This window comes from Hemitrygon akajei, chromosome 3 (assembly GCF_048418815.1).
Source record: "Hemitrygon akajei chromosome 3, sHemAka1.3, whole genome shotgun sequence".
In the NCBI taxonomy this organism is placed as follows: domain Eukaryota; kingdom Metazoa; phylum Chordata; class Chondrichthyes; order Myliobatiformes; family Dasyatidae; genus Hemitrygon; species Hemitrygon akajei.
The window spans coordinates 168,191,225-168,215,722 of NC_133126.1; the positions used below are offsets into that span (position 1 = coordinate 168,191,225).

The window sequence follows — 24,498 nt, forward strand, 5'->3', positions numbered from 1 at the left end:
AGAAGTTTCAGGTTGGCAACCTCCAGTCAGCTGAAGTGAAAGCTGACTTCCAGGCGAATCTTCAGTCAAGACTTGAGGATCCCAGTTTTCCCACAGATCCCTCTCCAGAAGTGCTTTGGGAACACCTAAAAACCACCATCCTGCAGACCTCTGAAGAAGTCCTAGGGTTTTCCACAGAGAAGAACAAGGACTGGTTCGATGAAAACAACCAGGAGATGCAAGAATTGCTGGCGAAGAAGAAATCAGCCCACGAGGCACACCTTGCTCAGCCGTCTTGTCCTGGTAAGAAAGCAGCCTTCCGCCTTGTATGCAGCAACCTCCAGCGCAAGTTTCGAGAGATTCAGAACGTGTCGTGGACCAACTTCGCAAAGAGAACTCAGCTTTGCGCAGACACCGGTGACTACAGAGGGTTTTATGAAGCCCTAAAAGTGGTGTATGGCCCTTCACACCAGGTGCAGAGTTTCTTGCACAGTGCAGAAGACGAAGCACTCTTCACGGACAAGGCATCCATCCTGAACCGGTGGATTCTCTTCAGCACCAACTGCATGGTCCAATACTCAGCAATTCATTGCATCCCACAACAGCCAGAGCAAACAGAACTGGACAAGATTCCAACCCTAGAAGAGACTGTCAAGGCCACAGAGCAACTGAAAAGCAGTAAGGCAGCAGGAGTTGATGGAATCCCACTAGAGATTTGGAAGCATGGGGCCCAGCATTACACACCAAATTCTGTGAGTTCTTTGTCTGCTGCTGGGAGAAAGGTAAACTACCACAGGACCTCCCTGATGCAGTCATTGTCGCCCTGTATAAGAACAAGGGGGAAAAGTCCGACTGCTCCAACTATCGGGGGATAGCTCTGCTCTCCATCACAGGAAAAATCCTCACAAGAGTACTCCTGAACAGATTGGTGCCCATCATTGCAGAAGAACACCTCCCAGAGAGCCAATGTGGCTTCAGAGTGAACAGGAGCACCACTGACATGGTATTTGTTCTCAGGCAGCTCCAAGAGAAATGTAGGGAACAGAACAAGGGACTGCACGTGATGTTTGTCAACCTTACCAAAGTATTCGACACTGTGAGCATGGAAAGTCTGTGGCAAATCATGGAATTACTGGGATGCCCCCCAAAGTTCCTCAGCATGGTCATCTAGCCACATGAAGATCAGCGTGGCCAAGTCAGACACAATAACGACCTCTCAGAGCCCTTCCCAATAGGCAATGGTGTAAAGAAACACTGCATCCTCACACCAACTCTCTTCACCACCTTCAGCATGATGCTCGAGAGAGCCACAGAAGACCTTGACGACGAGGACATCTGATACTGCACCGATGGCAGCCTGTTCAACCTGGGGCAACTACAATCCCACACCAAGTCATTGGATCAACTCATCCAAGAGCTCCTCTTCGCCGATGATGCTGCCCTTGTTGCCCACACAGAGACAGCCCTGCAGCGTATAAGAATCTGCATTGCAGAGGCTGCCAAGCTCTTCGGACTGGAAGTCAGCTTGAAGGAGACAGAAGTTCTCCATCAGCCCACACCTCAGGAAGATTACCACCCTCCCCACATCACCATTGGCAAGGCAGAGCTGAAGACAGTCCACCAGTTCAGCTACCTGGGGTGCACCATCTCGTCAGATGCCAAGATCGACAGATTGACAACAGACTGGCAAAGGCAAACAGCACATTCGGCAGGCTGTACAAAAGAGTTTGGAACAACAAGCATCTGAAGAAAGGCACAAAGATAAGCGTGTACAGAGCCGTTGTACTGACCACCCTCCTGTACGGCTCCGAGTCGTGGGTCACCTACTGTCACTACCTATGACTCCTTGAGCATTTTCACCAGTGCCGCCTCTGCACCATCCTTAACATCCACTGGAGTGACTTCGTCACCAACATTGAAGTCCTCGAACAGGCAGAGATCACCAGCATCAAGGCCATGCTGTTGAAGACGCAGCTGCGCTGGGCAGGACACGTCTCCAGGATGGAGGATCATCGCCTGCCAAGATTGCGCTGTATGGCGAACTTTCCACTGGCCACCATGACGAGGGCACCGAAGAAGAGGTACAAGGACTCTGAAGAAATCCCTTGGTGCCTTCACATTGACCACCGCCAGTGCTCTACTCTAGCCTCCGATTGAGAGGTCTGGTGATCACCAGTCTATCTTCTCCTTCGAGAATGCAAGTAGGGTTGGCCTTGAGGACGAAGGGAGAAGAAGGAAGAACCGTGACACAGCAGCACCAAACCCAGAACAGATTTTCCCTTGCAGCCGCTGCGGCTGGGCCTGCCTGTCCCATATTGGCCTCGTCTGCCACCAGCGAGCCTGCAGCAGACATGGGTAGCCCTCTTCCTAAATCTTCATTCATTCAAACTAAGGGCCCTGCATACGCAGCACTCCTGATAAGTGTCTCCAAAGGATGGTAGGAAGAGACAACTATCATCCTGTCAGCCATACTCACTGTCCTTTGTAGTGACTTACAGCTTGGCTGCTCCCATGCCAGATGGAAATGTGACTTGTCAGGACACTCTCAATGGTTCTCCTGTAATATATAGTCAGGATGGGGATGGTGGTGGGGAGCCTCACTTTCCTCCATCTCCTTAGGAAGTGAAGGGGGTGCTATGCCTTCTTGTTCAGGGAGGTGATATTAAGGGACTAGGTGAGGTCATCCGTGATGACCAAGGAACTCCCAGGAACCTGGTGCACTTAACTCTCTCTATGGATGAGCTATGTATTCAGAAGGAGATGGTTCATTTGCACCTTCCTGAAGACCATAATGATTTCTTTGTTCTTCTCCACATTCTGACTTAGGTTGTTCTTCTCACACCGGTCCACCAGCCACACCACTTCCTCTCTGTTCTCCGACTCATCATTGTTGATCAGGCCAGTCACTGTTGAGTCATCCACAAACTTGATGACACAATTTGAGCTGAATCTTGTGACACAGTTGTGTATCAGCAGTGTGAACAGCAGCAGGCTGAGCACACAGCCCCAGGGAGCACCATCATTCAGTGTACTGGGACTAGAGACATTGCTACCCACACAGACTAACTGTGGCTTTTCTGTTAAGAAGTCCAGGATCCAGTTGTAGAGGGAGGTGTTGATGCCCAGTAAGGACAGTTTGCCCACCAATTTCTGGGGTATGATAGTGTTAAGTGCCTAAATGAAGTCTATAAAGAGCAGCCTGGCAAATGAGGCCCCATTTTCCAGGTGGGACAAGACAGAGTGGAGGGCAGAGGCTATTATCTTGTAGGTGGATTGATTTGAGCAATAAGGGAATTGGAAAGGGTCCTATGTAAGGCTTTAATGTGCTTCGTGACCAGCCGCTCAAAGCCCTTCACAATGGTTAATGTTAATGCCACCAGATGATGGTCATTTAGGCAGGTTACTGTTGCCTTCTTTGGCACTGGAATGATGGATGCCACCATTAAAACCAAGGAAACAGTAGACTGTCCAGAGAGGTGCTGAATATATCTGTCAGTACCTCAGTTAGCTGGGTTGCACAGTCTTTCAGAACCCAACCTGGTATATTATTGGGCTCCTCAGCTTTCCATGGGTTGACTCTGGCCAGGGTCTTCCTCACCTCAGCTTCAGCTAGACGGAGTGTGTGCTCCCCTAGGGGAAGGGGTGCCTTCCTCACCAGCTGGCCATCCATGCATTTTTACATTTTAAATTTGGAACACTGGGTTTAAACTGTTTCCTTTCTGAGTTGCAGAGATTGAATGGCACCACAGAAAAATAATTCTCAAGCATACTTACGTTACAAGGTACGAAATTTCACTCTCTGGAGATTTTAATAAAAGATTACTATGCAAATATAACAACTATAAAACTCAATGATTGATGGCAAGTTGTCTTTTCTGAATGTTGACAGGTGTATTGCAACATTATGCGGTGTTTTGCACTTCACAGGATCTCTTCACCATATTTACCAGGGAATTACAGATTGATTACAACAAGCAGCATTTAATATTTAGCAGATCACGAACTTTTCGTAAAAAGGCAGTCAAAATGATCACAAATACATTTTTATGTGTACACCATAAAAAAGAGAAATTGTTAAAATTCTTCAATTTTGATGATTTACCTGGGATAATATTCTGAAGCTTGAATCTATAAAAATACATAGTGTCTCTGTTGCCACCTAGAGACTAAATTTCTACAGTCACTTCTAAAGAGCTTGTAATTTATCACCAACTACTGACCTTCAAAGTCATAAATGTGGGTCCATCTTTATGAACTCACTCTCTGAAATCCTCCTGATCCTAAATGTTAATAATCTGTAAAAGCAAGGTCTTTAGTGATTTAATTCTGCCATTTTGGTGGATGTCTTAAGAGGAGAGAAATCAAAGTTCAAAGGACATTTATTATCCAAGTATGTATACTTTTTACAAACTTAAAATTCGTCTCCTTACAGACAGCCACAAAACAAAGAAACCCAAATAGAACCCATTAAAAAAGACCATCAAACACCCAATGTGCAGAGAGAAAAAAGCAATTCATGGAAACAATAAAAGTAAGCAAATAGTATTCAGAACTGAAGTTCACAAAAGTGAATCACAGCCATGAAGCCAGACATCACTGCAGCAATTCAGTAGCCCGTTTGTTGCAGGCTACAGCCTCAGTTCCATGCAGAGTCCAGTAAACCTGACGGACCAGCGAGTCTGACAGACCTGTCCCTCGCCTCTGGCTCCAACCCTACCCAGAAAACAGTGTAAAAAAACTTGAAGACATAAAAAAACATGCTTCTTGGGTTAGCTGAGTTTCAAACTAACTAAAGTTGTTCCCTTTTAGAAGCAATTAAAACATATTAAAAACAGTTAAAGGAGGTAAATTGAAAAAAATAAAACACTTAAAATAAATCAATTAATTTAATTTTTAAAAAATGCAATTTACCTGATAATTTCTCACAAATCTTTGTTCTGTCACTGGAATTTATGGAAGCCCAGCATACTGTCAATGAGTAGCTATAAGCAAGTTTGAAACTTTTGTAACATAAGAATCTCAAATATGATGGAAGTTATCCTGAAAGAATGTTATAGTTCCACTGTAAATATTTCTCAGTGTTCTGGCACAAGAAGGGAGAATAATGGGAATGCCTATAATAGGACGAAGACCCACAGATTAAATGACACAGGTGGTTTTAATGTTCGCCAAGAGAGGGTGCTGAAGGTTTGTTGGTTGCAGCTGATCTGAGGTGTAAGTAGATAGAGATGAATAAGAACAGAGAGAAGAAAAAAAGTAGAAATTGTAAAATTCAGAATAAAGCTATTACTGGAATTCTGAAATAAAAGAGAATGTTGGAAAAATGGGGCAGGTTATAAAACATCTGTAAAGTTACAAAACCTGAGTTGATATTACAGGTTGATTACATCAAAAATGACTGACAAAAGCGCCGATTCTCTCAATAGGTTTTAGTATCCTTCCTATAACAGATTCCACACAACCTGTAGGCGATGTACCCTGACACTTATTCTCTATATTCACATCTGGAAACCTAGCCAAGCTTCACAAAGCAATTTAACACAGAATTTTTATAAGTGGATCAAAAACAAGTAATTTTGCTATAAATAACAAAATATATTGACAATAAACTACAACAAATATAATATGATTACATGATAGGAAGTGCTACCGACTTTAATAATGATCATGTACTGCCACAATTTTTGTGACTAATTTCACACAGCTTTTAACTCTTAACTGTTATTTTGATCCCCATGTAAATAGCTCTAACTTCACATATGAATCCACCTCACCCTGCTGTTGGCCCCTGTCTGTACAGCTTAGGGTGCTCCCTTTTTGACTGTCCCTTGTAAGCCCTGTATATTCTTCATGTTGCCATGTATCTTAATCCAATTTGAACGTCATTAATTTTTACAAAAAGTTGTTTTTATCAGAATGAGCTCTGAGTTTATAAGCATGATAGATAGTTCCTATTCCAATGAAGTTCCAGAGACAACAAGACCTAGAAAAATACCGGTAACAAGTTGGGTTTTGGATTAACATTGCTGGTGAAATTAAATCACTTTTGTTTTATTCCATTCATAGACCTTTTTGTTTAAAATTGCTTTATAAAGATTCCCTTATTATAGCATGCTGGATAGGACTTAAGTCAAATTTTGATCAATAAAGGCAATGTTTTTTAACCAGAAATTAAATGCACATTTTCTAAATGTAACTGCCAGTATCTCTTCTACTTTTCTGCGACCATAATATATTCTTTAATATTCTTTAAATATTCTCCTAGTTTTCATTAGTTTATTTTCTTTCTTTACTGATGCTGCCTGTCTTGTTCAACATTTCTCATATTTTCTGTTTTAATTTCAGAGCTCCAGCATCATCTTCGTCTTTGCTTTCTAAAAGTATTTTTCTCATTTTATTGTTCATTACTGTGTGAGATGATTTGAGAAATTTTGATTAAGTCATACAGTTCCTTAAAAGATATTGTAAATTAAAAACTTTAAGAAACAGCAAAGTTAGAAATCTGCTGAAGATTTCTCAAGAGTATTCAGTAGTTGCCCACATGTAGTTTTTTAATCAAGAAGTTTATGCACTTGCTGTTATCTTCAACGTAGCATTTCCTTGAAGGAATATGTTTATGCAATATTGCCTGTGCAGGTCAAACAGTACTCACAAATTGCTCTGTTTAATAGGTATTCAGAGTATGTCTTTCCACTTCCTTCCTACTTATTTTCCAGCAAATTTTGGGAAATGTGTAATTGGAAACAAACTCAGAGAAGCACTGGGTTCTTTCTGTCTCCATTCGACTTTTCGTGAGGAAGTTGCAACCCTAAAAAAACTCTATAATCAGACATATGTAAATTAGTGCTTCCTAATTAAAGGCCAATGAAGGAAGCACTGGCGCATCTCAAAAGTTAATCCTATTTAATCTTAGCATATAATGTCCAGAAAACAGTGAACTAAGATGAATATTGTGCAAGCTCTCTACATCAATTGTCAAGCAGCCTGATCAGGGAAGTAGGTACTTATATGTTTCATTTTTAATTATTAACATCAGCACATAGATAATTCCATGATATAGTGTCTAGCTTGGCACAACTTTCTGGTGTAGTCTGTGGAGCTAGTCTAATTTGTATATCTCTGCAGTTGTAATGCTATCGTGACACTGTAATTTCCTTTGGGATCAATAAAGTATCTATCCATCTAATAACCAGCTAATGACATGTAAATTTATACAGTCCTAAGGGGACTTGACAGAGTAGATGTTGAGATGTTTCCACTAGTGGAGAGTCCCAAACAAGGGGGCATGAGTACAGAAAAGAGGCAGGTGATTTTAAAAGAGTGCATAGAGATTTCTTCTTGGAGGCTTGTGAAACTCTCGAAATCTCTGCTCAAGAGGGTAGTTGAGGCTAGATTACTGGTAACATTTAAAGTAGTAGATAAGTATTTGAAAGCTGGAGGAATTGGGGGCTGGCACAGAGGAGAAGTTAAGGCCAGCAGAGATCAGCCATGATCACTTTGAATGGTGAGGGATGCTTGAAGGGTTTGAAGCTCTACTATGAAATATTTTCTGTGTCCACCAACACAATGTTCAAATATATTATAAAACAATATTTATGGTATTGAATTCAATGGGTTTTTTTTCAATTATTTAGAGGGAGATTATTTATGTCTCCTCAGTACTAATCAACAATCTTCAAAACCGGAGCCCTATGTACTGTACCTCCCTTTGCAACTGGATTTTTGACTTCCTTATTGGGAGACCACAGATAGATAATCACATCTCTTCCTCACTGACAATTAACACAGGTGTGCCTCAAGAATGTGCGCTTAGCTACTGCTCTGCTTTTTCTATACCCACGACTGCCTGACTAGGCACTAATTCAACACCATCTATAAATTTGCCAATGACACACCACTGCTGTTGGCAGAATCTCAGAAGGCGATGAGGAAGCATACAGGAGTGAGATAGATTTGATGAGTGATGCCTCAACATAACCTTGCACTCAATGTCAGTAAGACCAAGGAATTGATTGTGGAGTTCAGGAAGTGGAAAGTTGGGAGATATTGACACAATCACAAGGAAGGCAGGACAGCGGATATACACCATTAGGAACAAGAAAAAATCTGTAGATGCTGGAAATCCAAGCAACACACACATAATGCTGGAGGAACTCAGCAGGCCAGGCAGTATCTATGGAAAAAAAGTACAGTCGACGTTTTGGGCCGAGACCCTTCAGCAGGACTGTTGACTGTACTTTTCTCTATAGATGCTGCCTGGCCTGCTGAGTTTCTGCAGCATTTTGTGTGTGAGACTTAATCATGAGTTTGAGGAGATTTGGTATGTCACCAAAAGACTCTAGCAGATTTCTACAGATGTACTGTGGAAAGTATTCTAACTGGTTGCATCATTGCCTGGTATGGATGCTCCAATGCACAAAATAGAAAGAAACAGCAGAGGGTTGAAAACTCAGCCAGCTCCATCATGGACATAAGACTCCCCACATTGAGGACATCTTCAAAAGGCAGTGCCTCAAGAAGGTGTATCCATCACTAAGGGCCCTCACCATTCGTGACATGGCTTTGTTTCATTACCACCATCAAAAAGAAAGTACAGAATCCTGAAGACAAACTCTCAACATTTTAGGAACAGCTTCTTCCCCTCTGCCATCATATTTCTGAATGGTCCATGAACCAATGAACATTACCTCACTATCACAAAATGCTGGTGGAACGCAGCAGGCTAGGCAGCTTCTATAGGAAGAAGCACTGTCGACGTTTTGGGTTGAGCCCCTTCGTCGTGTCCTGAGGAAGGGTCTCGGCCTGAAACATCAACTGTACTTCTTCCTATAGATGCTGCCTGGCCTGCTGTGTTCCACCAGAATTTTGTGTGTGTTGCTTGAATTTCCAACATCTGCAGATTTCCTCATGTTTGCGTTTTTAAATTACCTCACTATTCTACTTTTGCACTGTTTGTTTATTTTATTTCTTATGTAATTTAAAGTTTTTTTATTGAACTGTACTGCTGCCACACAAAAAAGGAAGCCTTTTAGGACTTTCTGAAGAGCTTGGGTACATTTAGGAACTTGGCAGGGGCCAATAAGCAGAAGATAGGTTTAAGTGGAACAGCATTGTTGGAGTGGTCATAGTTTAAGTGGGACAGAGTTGGAGTGGAGAACTAAGGCTTTAGCTCAATAGAATTTGGTGAGAAGAGGCAAATTCTAGGTTGAGGTTTTTGGCATCTCTCTTTTCTTTTTCATTAGTGTCTAAACAGACTAGAAAAAATGGATCCCAATTCAGTGGTGTGCTCCTCTTGCAGGATGTGGGAGATCTGGGAAACTTCTGTCTCCCTGATTGCTACATCTGTAAGAAGTGCATCTGGATGCAGCTCCTTACAGACCATGTTAGAGAATGGGAGCTGGAGCTGGGTGACCCTTGGCTCATTCTGGAGAGTGAGAAGGTGATGGATAAAGGCTGCAGGGAGATAGTCACACCTAAGATGCTGGAGGCAGGTAGCTAAGTGACTGTCAGGAGAGGGAAAGGGAATAGGCAGATAGTGCAGAGTACCCCTGAGGCTATTCCATGCAATGACAGGTATACAGCTTTGGATACTGCTGTGGTGGGGGTTTGACCTATCAGGGGAAAGCTGCAGCAAACAGGTCTCTGGTACTGAGTCTGGTTTTGTGGCTCAGAATGGAAGGGGTGAGGAGAGAGGCGAGTGGTGATGATAGGTGATTCAATAGTAAGGGGAACACACAGGATATTTTGTGCACATGAAAGAGACACCCAGATGGTATGTTGCCTCCCAGGTGCCAGGGTTATGGATGTCCCAGATCGGTCTACAGCATTCTAAAGAGGGAAGTCTTGGTACATAAGTAGAAAAGAGGATGAGAATATAGGGAGCTAGATAGAAAGCTGAAAAGCAGGACCTCAAGGGTAGTAATCTCTGGATCACTGCCTGTGCCATGTGCCAAAGAAGGGTGAGAATAGGATAATTTGGCAGATGAATGGCTTAAGAACTGGTTCAGGGTGCAAGGTTTCATATTTCTGGATCATTGGAATATCTTCTGAGGAAGATATAATCTACTGAATACACCTGAATTTGAGAGGGACCGATATCTTTCCAGACAAATTTGTTAGAGCTGTTGGGAAGGATTTAAATTAGCTTGGCAGGGGATTGGAATCAGAATAAGTCATTGGCTGTACAGGTAGATGCACCATGTAGGGAGACTGTGAGGAAGGACAGAATAAGGCAAAATTTCAGTCAGCAGGATGGATTGAAGTGTGTCTATTTTCATGCAAGAAGTAACAGGAATAAAGGTGATGTACTTAGATCATAGGTCAGTAGAAGACGTACAACATTGTGGCCATTACAAAGACTTGGATGTTACAAGAGCAGGAATAGATACTGGATGTTCTAGGGTTTAGATGTTTCAAAAGGGACAAAGAAGGAGGTAAAAGAGCTGCACCTTTGGCAATGATTTTTGTGATCTTACTTGCCACAGGAATAATATCAGAAAACTGGAGAAGAGCAAATGTGATTCCTTTGTTCAGGAAAGGCAATAGGAATAACACTGGGAATTATAAACCAGTGCTGGGCAAACTGTTGGAGAGGATTCACGAGCATTTGGAGAAGCATAGTCTGATTAGGGATTGTCAGCATGGCTTTGTCAGGGGAAGATGATGCTTCATGAGCTGACTGAATTCCTTGAGGAAGTGACAAAAAAATTGATGAAGATAGAGCAATGGATGCATACTGTTGAATCAGGTTCACAGGCCTGGTAAGTGAGACAGGAAATGCACTGACTTTGAATAGGTATATTAATCATTCATTTACAAACTATAAGAATTCCACCAAAGATTCATGTTCCCCAAGTTACTGACACTACAAATCTGAATATTCAACAAAACCATTTAACCAATTTACCTAGTTAAAGTGCGCTCAGAGAATACCTTCCCAATCGTCTTGCCTAAAGCAAAGGAAGAGGAGAGAAAACCCCTTCCACAGCAATTTTATACATCCAGGATATTTGAAACCAGACACCTGGCATCTATCCAATGGGAAAAGCAGCTACAGCTTCCAAATTAACCAATCACAATGGAAGAAACTTTTGACAATCAGAATAAGCCACACACCCACAGGATACTCCACCCCTCAAAAGTTGCAAAAGTGATGATCCAACACTCAGACTAGTATGACTCTCACAGACTCCCAACTGTTGTACCTAAAACAGAAGAGTAAAATGCCCAGTACTGTAAACCCAATAGTCACCTCTCAGTATACTATAGTAGTCCACCAGCCTTCCTGTGTCCCAAAAGGCCACCAGCCCCACCCTGGAGTGTAATAGCCAATGAGATGGTCCCCCATTTAATTTTATACACTGACGCTGAGATATGATCAACCAGGTGAGTGATGTTCACCAACCCAAAAGGAATGGAGGTCCAGCATTCTTAATCAATAACAGTACAAGTTCTGCCTTCTTTTGTGAGAAGATAATCCAAGGCATCAGTTCCTGTGACAGTCTGGCCATACCACGCTGAGAAAGGCTATCATTCAAAATATCCATCTTTTGTAATAGCCCTCTTACTGACCAGCATGGGCAAGGTGTTCATCCAGGGCACTGGGGCACATACATATGGCACCACATATCAACCGCACCACCCTGTGGGAACCATGGGTAGACCTAGGAACTGCATATCCAGTAAGTGGCATTCAGCATCCAGCAAGTGCCCAGCTTCACAGCACCATTTGGCATAGATCCAGCCATCCCAGGATACTGTTCCTGTTCACACTTGCATCCACCTTGTACCTGTACTCAGCGTGCCACCTACACCAACACTCTGTCAGGTGGGGAAATCACGAAGAGTCAAGACTTTACAATTATATAAATGGTATGTAGGGAAATAACAGCCCTTAAAGCACACACTCCACCAGAGCTATTAAGGCTCAAGTCCCTTAAGGCTCTGGTTTAATGTTGGCTGAAATAGACTACTCCCTACCAGCTCCCCCAGAACAGAAAGGCAAAACTCGAGAAGCCAGATAATTTCCTCCAAAAGTCTTGTCTTGTCATCAAGGGGATCGATATCAGTGGCATGCCTTCTGTGAAATAGTAAGGAGTCCTCATACAAATTCAGCAATTTGACCCATTGGTCTAGTGTGCAAATTCAAACACTATCCACAGGAATGTATAACAGGATCTCCCACCACAAGTCAGCATCCACCAGTTTGCCATTCTATAATGCAAGGAGATACAAATGCACTTGCTCCTGATTAGTCACTGGACATTTATAAAACACATAAACAATAAAACTACAAGAATTGCTCCCCAAATGCCCAATTCCCTCTGAAATGAGGGCATCTCATATCCAGAATAAAGTTGCTCAAATTTCAACACAAATGCCATATAGACAGTATGAAATGAGTCATCCCTAAACTAATTATATGGGGAAGCAAGTAACAAAGTAACATATTAAGACACAATAAACACCTAATAGGCCAGGAAGAGTACAGCTAATGTTTCAGGATTAAGGGTCTCGGCCTGAAGAATTGACTGTTTACTCTTTTCCATAGATGCTGCCTAGCCTGCTGAGTGATTCCAGTATTTTGTGTGTTGCAAGGATGAGAGGTGACTTGATAGAGGTGTACAAAATGATAAGAACAATAGCTCAAGTGGACAGCCAGAGACTCTTTACGAGGGCAGAAATGGATAATATGAGGGGGTATAGCTTTAAAGTGGTTGGAGGAAAGCATGGCAGTTTGTCAAAGTTACATTTTTTTCCACAGGGTGGTAGGAATATGGAGTGTGCTGGCAGGGGTAGTGGTAAAAACAGATGCATTAGCCACATTTAAGAGAGACTTAGACAGGCACGTGATGAAAGAAAAATAGAGGGTTATTTGGAAGGGAATGGTGATATTGATCTTAGAGTAGGTTAAAAGGTTGGGACAATCGTTGGCTGAAGGGCCTGTACTATGCTGAGCTGTGCTATTCTATGTTTTAAAACACCAAATTTCATAACATGTCAGTGATAGTAAATCTTATTTTGATACTGATTCTAAAACTATTAGAATGACAATACTGTAATAAAAACAATCAAATAGAAATTTTCTGATTAATTTGGTACTTTTTAACCACAGAACCATTTATAAAACAACAATCACATCTCTATAAAACTGTTGCTTAACTAAAGGCACCATAGTTAATTGTTCATTCCTTCAATACACTTGATTGAATACATGCAATTGAATGCCAAATCCTTAATTATTACTTGTGGCATTACTTAAAATTAGATTTAAATATTCAATCTTTTCATTATTTATATTTTATAGTATTTGTACCCATATGAATTGTGATTTACATTGAAATAAATCGTACAATATAATTTTTCATGTCAACTTAAGACCAAGTCTCACTGTTCCTCTTTTGCACTCTTTATTCTTCTTTTATTTTAACTTATGACATAACACAAAACAACAGATTTCATGTGTCAGTGATGGTAATTCTGCTTCTGATTTTAGGTAATTTGTAAATAATTTTCATTTATTCTATTGCTAAGTTAGCTTTCTTTTGAAAAGTTAAGCTATCTTTGTATTTGTACTCAAGTAAATGTACCAGACAAGATCCAAATAATACTGATTATAATTTTTCCATGTCAATTCAGCTATATTGAAATATATTTAAATAAATTTCTCAATGTTATCACAGGCAGTATCATTCTGTTAGTTACTTATGTTATGCAATCTATTTTACAACTGCAGCAACATTTTAAATCAACAGAATATAATAATTAATTATGTCCAATTTCATCCTACAGTTTTTGGGAAACAAGATGCCAAATTGAAAAATAATACACAGACTTTAAATTAAAAACAAAATGAGAAAAGTGCTGGCACCTTTGATGACCAGTCACTGACCTGAAGCATTAACTCTGTTTTCTCTATGGAATGTTTTCTGTTCTGTTGTGTATTTCCTATACTTTCATTTTTAAAACAGAAGCTAATCCTGACATGCTAAAATCAGTCATGAATGCACCAGGCCTTAAAGACAGAAATAGATATTTGTGATGTTTACCCAATGGGTACTTTACCACAAATGTGAAAGTGAAACAAAGAAGTACTTGCATTTAGCAAATGCTGGAAATATAGATTGGGCAGCATCTGACAAGTGTGAAATGGAGTTAATATTTCAGGCCGATAATGATTCAGGACTGGATCTGCATTTTCTTATTGTATTTACACCTGAGCTAAAAATGATTCCCTAAACTAAACTACACCAGTTAAATATTTTGTAGTTAGTGCCAATTATTACATACAATGAGATAATAAGCAGATGTACCATTTTAACATTGTTAACTGAGAAATAAATATTTGTCAGCACCGAAGGAATACTTTCTTGCTTTTCTTTGCATAGTGTTACGAATTTTGTACAATTGCACCTTGGAAGTGGTACCACCAACAGTGCAAAATTCCCTCACTATTGTACCAGTTGGTCTCCATGGAAATAAAAACCCACAAATTTCTGATTCAGCATGATTTTGGAGCAAAACCGCAATATGAACTTTATGAACCTCACTCCAATTGTATTGCGCAGGTTGACCACTCTCCATTGCACACCACTGGCTTTTCCGTGGAGAGAGTGAAGACCACAGAGTTCCTTGGTGTGCACATAACAGCGATCTATCCTGGACCCACAACTAAGTCAAGAATTCATGGCAACGTCTACATTTTCATAGAAACATAGAAAATAGGTGCAGGAGTAGGCCATTTGGACCTTTGAGCCTGCACCGCCATTCAGTATGATCATGGCTGATCATCCAACTCAGAACCCTGTACCTGCTTTCTCTCCATACCCCCGATCCCTTTAGCCACAAGGGCCATATCTAACTTCCTCTTAAATATAGCCAATGAACTGGCTTCAACTGTTTCCTGTGGCAGAGAATTCCACAGATTCACCACTCTCTGTGTGAAGAAGTTTTTCCTCATCTCCGTCCTAAAAGGCTTCCCCTTTATCCTTAAACTGTGACCCCTCATTCTGGACTTCCCCAACATCGGAAACAATCTTCCTGCATCTAGCCTGTCCAATCCCTTCAGAATTTTATACGTTTCAATAAGATCCCCCTTCAATCTTCTAAATTCCAGTGAGTATAAGCCTAGTCAATCCAAGGAGATTGAAATGTCAAGGCCCCCATTCTAACAACTTTCTACAGGAGCACCATTGAGGGAGCCCTGTCTGCTATGCAACATTGCATTGCAACACAACATTGTATTGCAACATGGCAGCTGCAGAGCATCACACCGCAAGACCCTAGAGGGGATGGTAAAAATCGCTGAGGATCACCAGGGTCTCCCTTCCCCCTATTTGTGACATTTACCAGGAGTGTCATATACAGAGGGCTCAAAGCATTGTTGAGGATCCCTACAACCCATCCCACAATCTCTTTGACCCACTACCATCAGGAAGTGATGGTACAGCAGCATCAGGACTACGACAGCCAGACTGGGTAACAGCTTCTTCCCTCAGGCTGTGAAACTAATGAATACCCTGGCACCACCGAGGTCTCGTCACTTGAACAGCGAGCTCTTTACTGTTTTCCTGTGCTGCACACTACAGGAATTTTGAATTATATTTTATTAACTTATTTGTGATAACGTTTTGTTTTATGTGCTGTGTGATATATGTTTTGTGGGTGCACCATAGTCCGGAGGAATGTTGTTTCAATTGGTTGGATACAGAATATGTACAGTTAGATGACAATAGACTTGAACTTCAATGTGAATTTAAGCTGAATCTCACTCAAGTGGCCGCCTCAGCAAAGAGGTCTATGTTTGAAGCAGACAACAAGTGGAAGGTTCACTGGCAAACAATTCATAATCAGTGTCACAATGCATCAAACTTACTCACTATATTTTACACTTTTCCCAATTGAAATCGCATATTCCGGCTGAGAACATTTTAATGCAAGTAGTTAGATTATAATCATTAATACTTAACAGGGGTCTGGTTGTCTCTGAAAATGGAATACAATGGCAAATGAAGCACCCTGAGAAATTGATGAGGGTAATTTACTCTTAAGGAGATGCTATTAATGTGCATTGCTCACACAAAAAAGTGACTAACAAAAGGGTCAGAACGCTTTGCTACACAAAGCACTTATTCGTATTGGGTTTGTGAAGTAAAGTCTAAAAGCATATTCTGGACCCCAAATCAGTTAGTTTTATTTAACTATGACCAATATTCTATCAACGTAAGATCTACAGCTAACAGGATTCAGATTACTTTCTTACCTTGCTGAAAAATATACAGTATAGCAAGAGTTTACAAATGTAATTTGGGGTTCATTAAAAATAACATTCAAAAAATCATTGTAAGTACCTAACATAGATATGGTTGAGATCAAAACTGAGCCTTAAGGCTCATCAGCATAAAAACATAACATATAGATGCTTTGTGGGATGGAGAGAAGTCTCATCAGTTTGCCGGGTTGGGCTTTAGGAATTCCAATAGTTTATATAACTCTGGCAAACCTACAGGTAGCCACAGAGTGGTGCGGTGGGGGGGGGGGGGGGTGCCAATCCAAAACAGGCAAGTTTTTAACCTGTTATTATAGCCACTGCTTCTATTTTTCCAAATAGAGGATTTTTCTTTTCTGTTTTGTGATTTATTTTAGAAACAAGTTTTACATTGAGCAGAGAGAGAGGAGGACCCTACAGTCAGTGAGTATATTTTTCTTCACTTAATGGGCATTATCTTTCAAAAAGAGTACTGTTAAAGTTTGAAACTGAAAAAAAAGAATTTCACCTTGGTTTGATTCATTGAAAAGGTAAAAGGTAATCATATTAATTCTAATAATATCTAATTTCTGATACCCATTAAGCCAAGGGAGAGAAAGATAGACAAGCAGATTCTCATTTTCATTGGCAGAAAATGCCGGAAATACTCAGCAGAACAAGCAAGTCTTTTTCAATGTGAAACATTAGCTCTGTTGATCTTTCCAATGAAGCTGCTTGATACATTGAGTGTTCCCAAGATTCTTTATTTTTATTTCTGATGTCCTGCATACTTTTTTTTTGGAAATTGAATTTTGAAAGCACGGGAGCCTCAAAGTTAAAACGAATAGGATAGGAAAGTGATGAAGGGTCTTTTGGTCCCATTGGGAAAATGAAATGGAGAACTATCAGTGAAGTGAATGCTGGCAGAACAAGGGAGAAATAGTAGGAACACTGATTGGCATGAGAGTGATATTGAGACAGTGGTGGAAAAGGGGGATACAACTAGCATGTGGGGGAGAAAGGTGATTTGAAAGGGTCCAATAAAAGCCATATTTTCCCATGAACAAGTAATCCAAAACATCATCCTACCAAAATTAAATATCAGGATAATCTGTGTCTTTATGGCCAGTATATCCCTCATTTCTCCATTATCATGAAGCCATAAGCCAATTAATGAGCAATATAAAGAACAGCACAAGGTGAACTTAAAAATGAAGCGACAACCTCAGCATTGAGACAGGACGGTGCATGCTGATCAGTGAAATCACTATGTCATAAAGAAAGTTAAGTAATCATAGGATGGCATTAAGAATCCACAAAAGATCCAGCTAAATGTAACATCTGCAGTGATGCACATGGTTTAATGAAATGGTTCCAATTTATAAATGAACCTCAGGGATTAGGGACAAACAAATTGCTTCAGATCTTTAAAGCAGCCTCTCAGTCAAAAGACAACCATGCAAAAATACCTCAGTGTAACAATGCACTTCTTCCTCGTGTATCTTGTAATCTAAATGGGTATGATTTCAAAAAATATATAAGTATTATATAAATATGAATGTGTACTGTTGAAACACAACGAAAAATGAAATAGCAACTCAATCATCATAAAACATAAAATATACTTCAAGAATGACAAGTTAACTGTCACTTAAAAGTAATCTACAGAAAAACGGGCAAATGGTCTTAATGTAATAGTGTTTTCCCTTCTTGGTGCATACTTCATTTTCCCCCATTCTACGTGCCATTTATAGGTATAATTGAAAATTAGCAGTACAGCTGTTTTGGGGGAGTAATTTATCACGGTGCATTGTTCATTACTGACGCTTAGCCTTGGCTCCACAAGGCAATAGTTGCTGGGGTTAAGACGTAGAAAGCACTTCTGCTGTGGTGCTGGGTTTTCACTGCTTTGTTGCTAATTGTAGCCTCTTTCTATTGAATTGTGAGCAGAGTAAAAGAGCTTGTTTGCTTGGTGCAGCAAAGCTGCCAGGGCTGCTCAAGCTATTATCAAAGATACTCTTGATCTTTTGAAAGCAGGAAATAGAATTTTTTCCAACAGAGAAAGTAATTTGTGATGCGTCCATTAGTTCTTCATTAAAGCAAGATTAAATTGCACGGCAAATCACATCTGTGTTTGGATGATTAAAGGGTGGCATTTTAGAGGCCAAAACTAATTACTAGTCAAAATGAATGAGAGTGAAAAAACAGACATGTTTTTACATTAGATAGCGTGGCTTGTAATTAGATTCTGGCTAATTCCACTATTTCTTCTCCTTTAATGAGATGAGCCTGTCCTCATCCTTTTGTAGGCTGTTCTAACGGCTCAAAATGCATAATTCCTAGAGTTTATTTTAATGAAAATTCTCAGCTACCTGCCATAAATGATGTTCTTTGTAGGGGTGCTTGATAATGCAAAAAACATGAACTGTGTTATTTCATAGAAACAATCTACTTAATAGGAATTCTCCTGTAGGTGTTCAGCAACTTATAAAGCAGATATTTCAATCTTCAAGTTAATTATGTCAGTTAGAAATGGTAAAAGTACTGCAATGCAAATAACAACTTTAATTTACTTTGAAAATTGTAAGTGAAGGTACACCATGCCAAAATGACATTATGTACTGAGTACATAATGATGATTCCATTGCAGTGTTGCAAGAAATTGAAGCTTTACCATTATTCCTTTGTGATTAACAGTCTAGAAAATAAATAATATGCCTCAAAATAAAAATTTAAATTAAAAATTAATGGTGTTATGCAACTTTTATATTCTTAGGAATAGGTAACTTTTCTATTTCAAAAGTCCTTGCTCCTAATAAATTCGATGTGATAACATTGCTGAAATATAGTCATTACTCAATAATATCTCAGCAGCTAGCAAAATCAGGCAGAATAAAGGCAATCAGATTTCAATCTTTGTGCTGTAAAATCATAAAAGAGCACTTCTAAGATAGGAGTATGAAAATTCTACTTTCAGCTTTGTTATAAATGTGAATTTTGACTCATTATGCCCAGGATTAATTGAATGAATTAAATTAATACTTTATCATCTAATATAGAAGTATGATATAAATATAAGAATTAATAGCTTTGAGTTTGCTGACTCAGTGCCAATTTATAAAAGAAACTGCTAACCCTCATCATCCCATAAAAAATAAAAATGACTGATATTTAATCCAAAAGGAAGTCAAAGCAATTCAATATTTCTATATGTCTTTAAATGTGCAGCACGTAAAACATAGCTCTGCAACACAATCTAGGCATCTGTGTGCCTTTTCATTTCCAAAGTAGCCTCCAAATAGTTTGGACCCATTTGTGATGGAAATAATACCAGACAACACATTGGTGATGGCTTTAATAAATCCCTAGGTGTTTATGCAGAATAACTTGATCATGATCTTAATCAATATGCAAAAATTATTTGATGACTTTGCCAGAGTTCAATGTTCCATTCAAAGAGATCATAAACTAATTTTCAAATTGAATGCTTGCTAATTTTCACCAGGTTTTCTACAGAGTTACAGTAGTTTAGTTGTTTCTTGAATTCTTTAAAGTTAAACTTTAAAGTCCACAGAAACTAGTGTGTCAAGAGCTGGAGGATTTTGTCTTAATTTCATTGTTTCTTCATACAGCTTTGCTCATAAACATATGGGAGAATGTGTGCAGTAATCAGGAAAAGGTGCCAGGAGCTGGAGGGTAAGGAAGTAAGAGAGATCATATTCACCCAGGGTCTTCAGGGATTAATCATCCTACCTAATCTCAACAAGTAACATTGTGTTAGATATCCTCAGTAAAATTTGTTTCTAATTCTAATTACAACACAATCTCAGAGCAGGGCAAGGACTGCTTTGCAGCAGGTATTAGGATGACTATGGCTATAAATTTCTATGTATGTCTGGTTACTTTCAGGCTGGAACTGGAGAAATTTGAAACATCACTCCACTGTTAAACAGAGGAAGTAACTGATATTATCTACAGTAAAGTGAAAAGAATGTATTTTGAATGCTTTTTTTGTTGTGAGAGGGCAACAAAGTGAGCACACGGTTCATGTGGATTGAAGGCTTGTCCGTGGGCAAGTTGGCTACATTCCCTCAATGTCCATCTGGTGTATGATTATAGCTAATTATGCAGATCAATGCCCTGTACTGTGGTAGAATTTGTTAAAATTTATCTATCCAGAAATAATATTGCACCCATTTTTGTTGCACTGACTTTAACATTAACACCAATTCTGAAGTCACTAAAAAAAAATCGCAAAACTGGGATATTTTTACTTTAAGAAATTTTTTACATGATTTATGTATTTTTAAAAAATGTTAGGATGCTGCTCGTGTATATCAGATGCATAAATACAAGAGATTCTGGAAATCCAGAGTAACATATACAAAAGTGTTAGCAGCATCTACAGAGAGGAATAAACAGTTCATGCCTCAGGTCGAGACCCTTCATTAGGACTGGGAAGGAAGGGGGGAAGAAGGCAGAATAAGAAAGTGGGGAAGGGAAAGAAGCACAAACTAGAAGGTGATAGGTGCAGCCAGGTGGGTGGGGGTGTTGTGAAGTAAGAAGTTGGGAGGTGATAGGTGGAAAAGGGATAGGGCTGAAGAAGAAGGAACTTGATAGGAGAGGAGAGTGGACTATGGGAGAAAAGGAAGGAGGAGAGGCTCAAGGGAGAGGTGATAGGCAGGTGGAAAAAGGAGAGGAAAAAAGGGGAACCAGAGTGGGAAATAGGAGAGAAAGGAAGGGAAAGGGGGAGAAATTACTGGAAGTTAGAGAAATAGTTGTTCATGCCATCAATTTGGAGGCTACCCAGACTGCTCGAAAAGTGAATTTGGTGAATCCTACTGCAAAACACATTTTTACTCCGCCCTCTCCACTTTCAGCAGGGATCACCTTCTCTGTGATTCCCTTGTCTATTTGTCCCTCCCCATGAATGTACCTACTGGCACATCCCTCAAGATGAAGTACTACAGCAGCTCTTCACTTCCTCCCTCACCGCCATTCAAGGCCCCAAGCAGTGCTTCAACATGTCACCTGCAAGTCTTTTGGTGTTGTCTACTATATCCAGCATTCTTAGTGTAGCCTCCTCTACATTGCTGAAACCCAACATAAATTAGGAAACCACTTTGTCAAACACTTTCACTCCATCTGTAACAAGTAGGATTTCCGAGTGGCTAACCATTTTAGTTCCAAACCCCATTCCCAATCTGACATCGGTCAATGGCTTCCTATACTGCCATGACGAGGCTATCCTCATGTTGGACCTCATATTCCATTGGGGTAGCCTCCAACCTGATGGCATGAACATCAACATGACAAGAGTGTGACTTGCTTAAAGTAAAAGATGAAACTTCTCCTGGGCTCTCGTCTTTTTCCTTTCAAATAGCTTTATGTTTTTGAGTTACAAAACATAATGGTGGTGACGAGGTGTTTTCAAAATGAACCAAGGACGACTACCTACACGTTGAAGTTCAGTGAGATGACTGAGTTTCAAAAAAACAGTGCAGCACATGTCTCTTTGGAAGGGAACAAGAAAAATTTTTGTTAAAAAAGGTAGAAAACATTTGACTGTTTCAAGCAAATCAGCTAAAATGAGCTTTGCTGATACCGTGAAAGTAATTCAGGAACACTTAATCTGAAGCCATTCTTGACTGCCAAACAGTTTGGGTTTCATAGGAGGCAAATAAAGGAAGGAGAGTCTATTTTAGCAGACATGGGTGAATTGAAGAGATTGTCTGAGCAGTGTCAGTTTGGTAATGGACTTAGTGATACACTGAGAGATCATTCAGTTTATGGAATCTTACAAAAAAACATTCAAAAACAGCTCCTAACTGAAGCACTATTTACATTTAAAAGACTAGTTGAAATAGATTTATCAATGGAAACAGCAGACAGAGACACAATTGAGTTACAGTCAGGAATTAAAGTGAGTGTGAATAAAATTGCATTGTCTCAACAAAAACATCTCTGGTCAAACAAATTGTGTTATTGTTGTGGCAGGACTCACATACAACACACCAATGCAGATTTAAAGGCAAAACTTGCAGAAAATGCAACAAAGTAGGTCACATACAAAGAGCATGTCAGGCAGACAAAAATAAATGGACTGCACAAGTAAGAGAAAAAGGTAAAAAGTCAAGTTGCAGTTTCAAAAAGAGCACTAATCTGCATGCTGTTGATGAAAAATCTGATAATGATGAGAGTGACACAGGGCTGTGAGACTTGAGATTTACAATGTGGAAACTAATAATAGACAAACAACATGGCTTACACCGGAAGTGAATGGCAAATCAGTTAAAATGGAATTGGCTTGGCTGTTTCAGACATTCCACAAAATGAGTTCGAACAGCATTTCATGTATGTAAGAGTGTCTGTAACTTAATCTATCAAAATCCCATCTAATTTATCAGCAACAAACTTTGGGAGGAACTCAGCCTTATTGAGAGCGTATGTTTTATCATCCTTTGCCTCCTGCCCTGCCTGCACGACACCTTGCACACAGAGTCTAACCAGCTGCAGATTCCACCTGTATATGAGCTTCCTGCTATGAGTATGAAATGAAGTGCCTCTGTTAGTTCAAATTCATTGGCTTCTTTCTTTGTTAGTTTTTTTTTCTCTATCTGACAGGACAAAGGCTTAAGGATAAAACTGTGGTAAGGGCACAGTGATGGAGAAGTGATAGGTCTATTATTACACTATCTACAGTTTGTAAACATGAGGCTGTGCGATGCCAGAGATGAAAAGGAGGATTGTTTTCCAGATCAGAATAACCTCTATTTGCTGTAGCCATAACATTAACTCCATTTATGAGGTGTATGATGGCTTTATGTGGTGCTAACTAGCTTTTGTCTTCATACTCACTCATGATAACCCACATTGACACATACAATTCTCAAAACCACATTTAGAAATGATTAAAACACAACGGTGAAATAAATAAATAAATAAATAAATAAATAAATAAATAAATAACACTACCGGTAATTTAGAACCTATGGGTGTATTTTAATTATTTTTAGCTGTTACCCAGTTTATCTTCCTAAGTATCAATAAAAACTTCAGTTTGAAATCTCAAGTAGATCCAATTTTTCCTTCTTAGCAGAAAATAAATCTCTTTCAACAAAGTTTAGGAAAATGAAACTTTTCTGAATCACAAGTTATTATATTTGTAGCTTAAATCTAATTCTAATTTGCAGATAATCTAATTATCTGTAAAATGTTTCCATTAAAACTCTGAGGAATTAATATATATTTATAATTATCCTTAAATCTTGGGATCATGATGAAAATATGCTTTATAAAGGACTCTTAAATATGGAAAATGATTTACAGTTTTAATGGGCAAGTGTGAAACAATGTTTCTCCTAAGGGATGACCGTTAGAAATAGGATTGGCAATTGCCAACTAACATCAGCTAAATTATCTACCTAACTTTAACTTTTGCAGAATTAGATTTTACAATGGGAGCACATCCCAACTGGCAGACCCCTCTTTAAATATTTGAATACCAGTGAATCCTTGGAGTTGTGAGCACAAAACACCAGACCCCCAGAATATATGACTTTTTTACAGTGTTGAGGCATGATTCCCAAGATACACATACAGCTAGAATATTAAGAGAGAAAATGGACATGTACTAAACTGTGTATTAAATCTTTAACAGTGTGTTAATACAGGCAATGGCCACTTCACTCCCTCCCTAATCTTATCATGAGGGTTTCAATAAAGACAATAACATGAACATTAATTTATTGTCTTCACTTTCATAGTTATAATTGTACAGAATCAGACTGTCCATGCCCAATGATTAGTTTCAGTGGCCTTAGCGCAGGGTTTCCAACCTGGCGTCCACGGACCCCTCAGTTAATGGTAGGGGTCCATGGCATAAGAAACGTTGGGAACCCCTGAGTGTCAGTGTATTGCAGCAGTAGAAGAAGGTGGCTCACCATCACCACTTTCTTCAGGGCAACAAATTGTAGCCTTACCAGTGATATCCAGATCCTGAAATACCTCCGTTCTAATGAGGGAGGAAGTTCTCTGAAGTTTCAAACAATTGAAAGAACATGCATCAGTTTAGCTCAAGAAATTGCATTTCTGGTTTGATTCTACTGCATTACAGCTCAGTTTTAATACTCCTTAGTTCTGAAGTTGGTTAAAAGAAACCCCATCTGAATTGTGAAGGTTCCCTGCAGCAAGCTCAGATCATTTTGGGAGTGTACTGTACATAGTTAATGTTCGCTGTCATGAATGTTGGTGATCATTGGTGTGTGCCTAAT

General features: G+C 39.6%; 1 long non-coding RNA gene across 1 annotated transcript in view; it reads left to right on the top strand.

The window, feature by feature from the left end:
• The window catches only part of LOC140725600 (uncharacterized), a 51,747-nt gene extending 29,318 nt beyond the window's left edge, over window positions 1-22,429 (top strand). Inside the window, exons 4-6 of the long non-coding RNA XR_012098392.1 lie at window positions 3,710-3,761; window positions 16,624-16,669; window positions 20,135-22,429. This is a non-coding gene — a long non-coding RNA (uncharacterized lncRNA). The remainder of the gene's footprint in view (window positions 1-3,709; window positions 3,762-16,623; window positions 16,670-20,134) is intronic.
• Window positions 22,430-24,498: the final 2,069 nt, after the last annotated feature.